This window comes from Glycine soja, chromosome 17 (assembly GCF_004193775.1).
Source record: "Glycine soja cultivar W05 chromosome 17, ASM419377v2, whole genome shotgun sequence".
Taxonomy (NCBI): Eukaryota; Viridiplantae; Streptophyta; class Magnoliopsida; order Fabales; family Fabaceae; genus Glycine; species Glycine soja.
This window is the reverse complement of record NC_041018.1, coordinates 35,679,220-35,689,229: the sequence shown is the minus strand read 5'-3', so window position 1 is coordinate 35,689,229 and position 10,010 is coordinate 35,679,220. Positions and strand designations below refer to the sequence as shown.

The window sequence follows — 10,010 nt, the reverse complement described above, 5'->3', positions numbered from 1 at the left end:
AATTAACAACTTGTGAAGGTTTTAAGGGATCATAGCATGTTTGTTCATGGTTTTAATACTTTAGCCTGTTAGAAAATAAATAATCCCAATAAATCATATAAATGCCACACCTTTGTTGCTTCGGGACGCATAGGGAGCTTCAAGAACTGGCACTGAGATGGTGTGCAAATCTCAAATAGATTTCTCTGGAATAAATGTTGACATGTTAGTTCTAGTTGTCGAGTATTAACATAAGACACCCCCTCCAAAAATAAAATCAAGAAAATAAAGCCAAAGACTTACCATCTAAAAACATTCAGTATATTGCCTAGAATAAAATCAGAATTGTTGGGTGAACCATAACTCTGTCTAAATCTGTCTGAATCAATAGGCTTATAGAAATGATTCTAGTCTCTTTTTTAAAACGTCTTTATGGATATTCTAGTTTTGTGATTTTTGGAATGAGTCTTGATTTTTTTATATCCATATATCATGTATATCTAGCAACCTTATTTTTTCTCTATTAACAAGAGGGATTTCCACTCAGAAAATTACAAGACCTCACTTCTACTTATTAACAAGAGGGATTTCCACTCAGGAAATTACAAGACCTCACTTCTACTTATGACAGGATTACAACACAAGATCAAATGCAGAAGTGGGTCACTCTTACTTGAGGTGTTGAAGCAACAATGCTAGATTCTCATACAAAGATGCAGCTCAAGTTTTCTCTTACTAGAATAGCTTTAATAGTCTTCAATGTGCTCCTTCAAGTCCTCTTAAACCTTTAAAGATAGTCATTGGAGTGGAGCCCACACGACTTACATATGTCCAGAGAAAGTTTGAAAAAGGTGGCAATTGTCAAGACATGACAGTTATGCAAAACTATTTTGAGGTTTCCATTTGGAGGAACCTTTCTGATGAACATTCTGAAGACATATTAGAATGGTGATTCCAATGTTTGCTGGATATGTTCTGAGGTAGATCTTTATGCTAAAGCAGAACTGATACGACTTTTTGAGGACATCTTTATCAAAATTAACACATCTTCACGGCACAAAATTTTTTGAAGTAGACCGCTTCATAGATCAAATGTGAAGATACATTTGCTAATGTGTTAATGTACTATCCAAGGTTTAAACTGTACAATGACTTAAGTGTCCATTCTGGTGTTGCACATCAGATCTTCTCATGGACATTGCTTTAACTTTCAACTTGATTGCATCTTATCATGCCTTAAACATTTTTCTCTTGATGAACCCTCCATGAATCTGGCTTATATGAAAAATGAGATGTCTTCAACTTCTGTCTTCTGATGAGTCAGTTTCCTTTAGGGACTACATCTGGATGACGATACATTGTCGTTAAGGTTCAGTGATGAACAATTATGAACTTCCATTTTAAAGTTCACTTCTCATAGTCTCATACTTCGTCATTTTGATGTAAACTATGGTGCAACTTCATTCTGATGTTGGATGTTCTTTGTAGCCTTTTATATATCTTCTATGTAAGGGCCATGTCTTGCACTTTTCCAAGTTCAATTACTCAAAGGGAAGAACTATTCTTCGTCATGTGGATGGGCTTCAAGTAATCTTTTAAGGCTTACTCTTGACAATATTTTTTAGATAACCTTTTTGAGCTTATTTTGAGATCCTTAGAATGCATGCACATATGCGTTTCAAGGATGTTTAACTTAGAAAAAACTTAAGCAAAAATGATAGTTATAACACAAATCCATCAAACTTTACGATTTTCATGGCTAATGGTTTGTCATAATTAAAATTAGGGATGTTGATTGTGACACCCTCTACCCCACATATATATGTACTAATAATAAAAGAAATAATTTAAAAAAATAAACTTAATTCAAGTTTTTAAAACATATTTAAATACAAGCCTTTCAAGAGGGTAGCAGGCTCACATTCACCTTTCTAACATCATCATAAAACTTTTCTAAATAAATAATAAATTCACTTCGGCTCAAACAAGGTCGTCTATAAAACCCTATACCCCAATGCCACATCCTATCAGAGTGTTATGTCCCGACGTCCTTCAGCACATGGTTCCTTAAAGCAATTCACCTAGTCATCTGCTCCCCCGAACACAAAGTTCAAGATCATCACAGGATCCAAACACAAACAACACACGGGGAGTGAGTTATCACATTCCTAACTAATAGAGAAATAAGACACCTAGATATACATATCATATAAATCAAATAAAACTTAGTTACACGTAATTCACGTAATTCCACCACTTTGTCATTCAAGGTTCACTTTTTAATCATCAACCACATTACACAAGAATCACACGCTCTGATCAAGACATAATAACACATCAATTTCATAATAAATAATTAGCAAGCGCATGAGACAGTCATGCTAAGACTCAAGCCTACATACAATGTGGTACCATGTCAGTGAAAAACCACCTTGGGGCGCTTAGGAATACATAACAAGACACACCAAACAATGGGTTTGTCAGGTCACTCTCACTAAGTAAGATCATAGGGAGACCAGTCAGGGTCACGATGTTTTGTGAGAATGCTCCAACCATATGAGATCAGCATAGGCTTAAACACTACTAAAAAAAAAGCTTTCAACATCGCCCAATTAACATTGGTTATAGCTAAAACCGATGTTAACGAAAGCGCGGTGGCATTTTTGTAAATAAGTAGACTTAGTTAACATCGGTTTTGGAAAAACCGATGTTAGTATGCCTTTGTTAACATCGGTTTTGTAAAAACCGATGTTATCGAGTCGATGTTAACATCGGTTTTATTATAACCGATGTTACGTAGTTGATGTTAACATCGGTTATTTTTAAAAAACCGATGTTGTTATCATTATATATTAAAGTTCTGAAATTGCACAACCCGCGCGCTTGAACCCTATCGTTCTTCTTCTTTCTCCTTGCGCTTGAACCCTATTGTTCTTCTTCTTTCTCCTTGTGTCAAAGTCGCCTGTGCTTTTGTGATTGCAACCACATTGTGGAGATCGTGTTTGTGGAGATCGTCTTATCCATTGAGGTACGTCCTTTCATTTTAACATTAGGCGTTCGTCGTTTTAACATTTGCTCACTTTCGCAGGTCGAAGAAAAGTAGGAAAGGAAAGAGTCTCGGAAAGGGTACTCCCAGGGTGTGTTTCTCCTTCTTCCTGAGTTCGTGTTTGTCGCAAACTGGGCCGCGCTTCCGTCACTGCAACCACATTGTCGAGTTGGCGTTTGTGGAGTTCGTGTCTGCGCTTCCATCGAAGGTATGTCTCTGTTGTATGTTAATGATGAAAATCCATTGTTCAATGGTCTATCTCTGTTGTGATGTTTCGAAACCCTAGTTAGGCATAAAGGGTTAATCGTAACTGAATCTGTAGTGATTTAGGACTATATGTAACTGCCTTAAGCAGTTATGGCAAAATAAATTATGGAGTAACAACAGGGGGGGTTAGGCAATTTTTAGTGGGTTTTCAGGAAAGGAGAGACGAGGCTGTCAAATTTACATATAGGGTTTCAGGGACAAAGCTTTGATTTACATAGAGGGTTTCAGGGACAAAGCTTTGATTTACATTTTGAATTTCATCCAAATTTTTGACAAGTCATTGTTACTTCCATCAATATTGATATTATATCATGCTTAATTATATGCATTTGCTTATTCTTATCATTGTGTGTTGTGTGATTATTTCTTCCATGCAGGTACATGATTCCTATTTGTTGTGAGAGTGAAATGATGGGCAGCAGCACCAACTGAGGTGAGTGTATATTTCCTTTTTTTTTGTCTTTATCTTTGTTAGTTTGTTATATATTTTTTATTTTATATGTTTGAGTTTTAAATGTGTAAAAAATAGAAATAGAAAGGTTTGCTATCATTCTTTGAATGCCATCATCTACCTTTAATGATTGACATCTAAATTGGTCCCTGTTTAATTGAATTAATTAGTTATTGCTTTAGTTTGACTGGATAGAAGTATGATATGTTTTTTTAAGGCAAATTATATATATGTATTAATATAGTCAAAAACAGTACAAGAGATACTGAAAAAAGATGTTACAAAGCACCTCTGGTGCTGCCCTCTAAAAACCCACCACAGGAAAATGATCCACTGGAGAAGCTGGGAGAGTTCCCTGAGCCTGTACCCATGTCATCGACTCCCACCACATGCCTACTATCCTCTTACAGTTAAAAAATAGATGGCCCACCTCCTCCTGTTCTAGGCCATAGAGGGGACAAACAGTGTCCTGGATGATCACATTTCCTCTTATGAGATTAGATCTAGTAGGGAGCCTGTCTTTAAGAAGCCTCCAAGTGAAAACTGCAGCTTTTGGGGGAATTTTCAATTTCCATAGTAATGTTGAGGATCTCAGTTCAGAGGCTGGAGTAGAGGGGGTTATCATTAATTTGTAGGCTGACTTTATGGAATAAACACCACTAGGATCAGCTTTCCAAGTCATGATGTCCTTAACATGCCTCTGAATATGTATAGAGCTTATTTCTTCCATAAAATTGACAGCTAGATCACTTTCATGATCAAACAGATTCCTCCTCCATTTCAAGTCCCATCTCCAGTTATCTTGAGAGAAATTTCCCATCATTGAAATAAGGTCGGGTTGCTGTCTATTAATGAGAAACAACTGATTGTATTTCTGTTGAAGAGTAGGACCTTCCCCTAACCATTTATCTTTCCAAAAGCTGACTTTATCCCTACACCCAACCTTCCAGCTCATGCATTGTTGAAAAATGCTTTGATCAGACTGGTGATAAAGCTTTCTTAGGTCCTTCCACCAGCATGAATGCCCCCCTTGAACACGAGCTGAATGAAAATCAGACTTGGCTCCATACTTGGAATTGATAATCCTGGCCCAAGGTTGTTGCAGATGAGAAGCTAAGGCCCATATCCACTTTCCCAGCAAACCTATATTAAATTTAGAGATATCTTTAATCCCTAGACCCCCCTCAGACTTGGGCAGGCATACAGTCTCCCATTTTACCCAAGAAATTTTCCTATGGTCTTGGTCCCCCCCCCCCCCCCCCCCCGCATAGAAAGTTCCTTTGCAAGGCTACCAGTTTATTTACTACCCTTTGTGGAATCTTGAAGAAGGATAATAAATAAATTGGTACAACATTGAGAACAGAATTGATTAGAGTTATCTTTCCTCCCAGTGATATGTTTTTCTGGGCCCACTTAGATAGTTTAGACTCACATTTTTTGATTAAAGGCTCCCACACAACACTGCTGGAAGGTTTAGCCCCAATTGGAATACCCAAGTAGGTGAATGGGGTTTCCAATTGTCTACAATTTAGGGTTTGAGCTGCTTCATTGGTCCAAGTAGCAACACCCCCTATAACACAAAACTGACTCTTAGCATAGTTAATCTTCAAGCCCGAGACCATTTCATAACCTCTTAGACCATTTCATAACCTCTTAGCATGTCCTTCAACACCAAGACATTGTCCCATGTAGCCTCACCCACAAAAACAGTATCATCTGCATACTGCAGAATGTTTGTGGGTTCATTTTTCATTCCAACCCTGTAGCTACTATAAAAATTCTTCCGGACTGCTTCCCTCATTAGGCCTGTGATGCCTTCCCCAACTATGTTAAAGAGTCAATGTATGATATGTATTCTTAAAAAATTGTCCATGAGCTATTTGATAGAATGACTGAAAAAGGCTTTAAATACACTCTCAGTATAATATCTTTTGAGAGTCAATGTATCACCATGAAGTGACAGTCATATTGTTGATAAAAGGCTTTAAACACACTGTGGCTAATTTCTGTATGGTTTTTTTTAGGGCTATCATTTACTACTGCTAATTGGCGTTGCTGTGGAAGCGCTTTGATTATATCTTTGAAGCCTCAAAGTCAGGTATTTATATCTTTGATTCGAAAACTAATTTGAAATTGTTGTTGTATACATTACTGGTATATTTGTAACTTATGCTATGGCTGTCTACATGACCTTTCTTTCATTGGACTGATATGTTCATGCCTCTCTACATGACCTTTCTTTCATTGGACTGATATTTTTGAAGTATTTACTGTGATTTAAACTCTCAGAACTTGTTCATTGTTAGTGTTGAATGTTTTTGTAATTTTATCTGTTGCCCTTCTCTATATATATGTTGTGACTGCCACTGCCCTTCTCTCTCTCTTGTATTATCTTTTTTTCTTATTAGCAAAATTATAATTTGTATTAATAACTGTGAGTACCAGAGGTACTAAATATACAAGGTAGAAACCAACAGACTAGCAGAACCATAGGTCCTACGAATCACGTGCCAATCTAAATAGAATACAATAACCCTGCACTGCTACCCTAATCAAAAAATGTTGTTGATAAATAGAATTATGGTACACTTTGTTGATAAAACTGAATTAATGAGAGTGATTCTGCCCCCTATAGATAGACTTCTTTGTTTCCATTTTGCAAACTTGGCTTCAAACTTCCTTATAATAGGCTGCCAAACACTCCATCTCTTAGAAGACACCCGTACCTTGCAAGTATTTTGTTAAATAATGTGATTGAAGTAAATTTTTTATTAGATTTAATTAAATAAATGTTTAGTATTTTGTTCTTTCCTATTAGTCTGTTGATAGCTAACTGGAATAAAAGAAAAGCTAAGGTCGGACCAGTTGATAGCTAACTGGAATAAAAGAAAAGCTAAATTGCAGGGAATAATTCTCATATCTTTTTATTTCATCATTACCCCTTTTTATAGCCATTTCATACAAGATATTTTGCTAAGTTGTTATAACAAAATTTTGAAATTGCATAACCACACAGGTATCAAGTAAAACGTGGAAAAAGCTTTATAGCCATTTCACTGAGGTACTTGGGCCTGTGTGTGTTGCGTTTTGGTCTGTTATTGCCTCCGCTATTTGTAGTCATGATTTCCTCTTGGTTGGAATTATTGTCTGATGCTGTTATCTGTGTGATATCTGGTACTGCTGTTAGTGTGTTGCTATCATCTGCATGGTTTTTTTTTATCGGCAAAAATATATAAATATTTCATTATGTAAATAGTGATGAAGTACCAGAGGTACTGATGGAAGCTTGCTTGTGGGGCTTTTATGGAGGCTGGATCTTTGAGCTTCAATGAGGTCCTTCAATGGTGATTTTCCACCATGGAGATGCAGCGGAAGACAAAGGAGAATAGGTGAGAGGAGGCGCCATCCACTAGGGAATAAGCCATGGAAGAAGGAGCTTCGCCACCAAGATGAGCCTTAGATAAGAAGCTTGGAGAGGATGCTTCAATGGAGGAAAAGAAAGAGGGAGAGAAAGAGAGAGGGGGGAGCACGAAATTGAAGGAATAAAAGAGGGAGAGAAGTGGAACTTTGAAGTATGTCTCACAAGACTCTCATTCATCAAAGTTACAACAAGTGTTACACATGCTTCTATTTATAGACTAGGTAGCTTCCTTGAGAAGCTTTCTTGAGAAAACTTCCTTGAGAAGCTTCTTTGAGAAAACTTCCTTGAGAAGCTAGAGCTTAGCTACACACACCCCCTCATAACTAAGCTCACCTCCTTGAGAAACTTCCTTAAGAAGATTCCTAAAGCAGCTAGAGCTTAGCTACACACACATCTCTAGTAGCTAAGCTCACCTCCTTGAGATGAGAAGCTAGAGCTTAGCTACACACCCCCTATAATAGCTAAGCTCACCCCCATAACAAAATACATGAAAATACAAAAAATTCCCTACTACAAAGACTACTCAAAATACCTCAAAATACAAGGCAAAAACCCTATAATACTAGAATGACCAAAATACAAGGCCCAAACGAAGGAAAAATCTATTCTAATATTTACAAAGATAAGCGGGCTCATACTTAGCCCATGGGCTAAAAAATCTACCCTAAGGATCATGAGAACCCTAGGGCCTTCCTTTGGATCTCTGGCCCAATCTGCTTGGAGTCTTCTATCCAATGCCCTTGCGTGGTAGGATTGCATCAGGTACTTTGTACATAGATAGGATCCCATACATATGGTTCCTTAGAAAAAACTAATACAGTTTAATTAGGAACCATATTATGGCTAATACATTTGCTAAAGCCTCAATAAAAATCTACCCTCTAGTGATACAAAAAGCCTTGTTCATGTAGCATTCGATCTGCTATGATGCATGAAGTGGTCTTTCGGTTCTTTTGGGAAAGCACCCACTGATTTGACCCATGAGACTGTCTCCCACCACAAGGGAAGTACCTTGTTGCAGTTGAAGAAAAGGTGCGCTGCATCTTCATCCAAATTGTTCTAGAATGGGCACAATGGATCAGCTATCTCCACTTGTCTTCCTCTTAAATTCATGTTCGTTGGTAAACGGTCTTTGATGAGCCTCCATGTAAATACCTTTGCCTTAGGTGGTATTTTAAGTCTCCACAGAAGCGAGAAAGTCCCATCCTCTGATTCCCCCCTTATTTCCCCCAGCAGAAACTTATTTGCAGTTCTGGTCGAATAGATTCCACTCGAGTCTTGCTTCCAAACCCATCAGTCTGCTCCTTGTTGCTGTACTGCTAGCCCTACTGTTTCCTCTAGGAATTCAGCAGCCATTGTAGCTTCATTATCAAATAAGTTTCCCCTCCATTTAAAGTTCAATTCCCACCATTCCTCCTTATGACTTCCCAAGAGGATGATAGGTTGCTGTTATTGGTTAGAGATTTGATATAGCGTAGGGAAAATAATGTTGTATTGCAGAAAATAATGTTGTTCCTATGCTTCCAAATCGAGTAAGTAAGAGCAAACCACCACCACTGCCATCTTTTTCCCTGCAACCCTGCAGAAGCACCATAAATATGTTGAATAAACTGCAAGTGACAATATTAGAAACACTATTAATAATTATAGCAATCATTGTTACTGCACAATATTTTGGTCTACTTTGATGATATTATTTTTACAGGGAACTCTCCTATTTTAATTCAACAATTGATCAGTCAATTGAAATCAGTCTTGGCCCTAAAACAGCTTGACCATCTTCATTACTTTTTAGGCATTGAAGTAAAGCATCTTTCTGATGGTTCTCTACTTGTGCCTTAGAGCCAATATATTTACAATCTTCTTGCTAAATCCAATACGACTAATTCTAACAGCATCTCATGTCCTATGATTGGAGATAAAAAAAACTCCCAAGACAGGGTGCATAATATGTTTCTGATCCTACTCTATATTGTTCAGCTATCAGCACCTTAGAATATTCAACCATCTCTCTGAGGGTTTTGTTGTTTGTCTCCCCCCCCCCTTTCCAATTCTATTCTGCCTCCCTCAGTTAGTCATATTCTTTGCCTTGCCTTGCTTACTAGTGTGACACCCTCTACCCCTCATCTATATACTAACAAAGGAATGAAAATTCAAATATTAATTAAAAGCATTTTTTTAAAACATTTTTAAATACAAACCTTTCAAAGGGATAAAAGGTTCACAATCACTTCCTTCTACATCATTTTTAAACTTGTCCAAATAAATAATAAAGTCATCGACTCAAACAAGACCGTCTGAGACTTCATAGAATTAATATAAAACCCTATACCCCGATGTCACATCCTATCAGAGCGTTGTGTCTCGATGTCCTTCAGCACAATATTCCTTAACGCAGTTCACCTAGTCATCTGCTCCCCCGAACACAAAGTTCAAGATCATCACAGGATCCAAACACAAACAACAAACCGGGAGTGAGTTATCACATTCCTAACTAATAGAGAAACAAGACAACTAGATATACATATCATATAAACCAAATAAAACTTACTTACACGTAATTCATGTAATTCCACCACTTTTTCATTCACGGTTCACTTTTCATCCATCAATCACACTTTTCAATCATCAATCACATTACACAAGAATCACACACTCTGATCAAGACATAATAACACCTCAATTTCATAATAAACAATTAGCAAGCGCATGGGACAGTTATGCTAAGACTCAAGCCTATATGCAATGTGATACCATGTCAGTGAAAAACCACCCTGGGGCGCTTAGGAGTATATAACAAGACACACCACACAATGGGTTTGCCAGGTCACTCTCACTAAGTAAAA

At 37.3% G+C, this 10,010-nt stretch overlaps 1 long non-coding RNA gene across 1 annotated transcript; it reads left to right on the top strand.

Annotated features, from left to right (window-relative positions):
* The first annotated feature begins 3,197 nt into the window (after nt 1-3,197).
* On the top strand, nt 3,198-5,842 carry LOC114393378. The gene is made up of 3 exons (XR_003662555.1): nt 3,198-3,233; nt 3,670-3,725; nt 5,768-5,842. It is a non-coding gene; the product is annotated as an uncharacterized LOC114393378 (long non-coding RNA).
* The last annotated feature ends 4,168 nt before the right edge of the window (nt 5,843-10,010 follow it).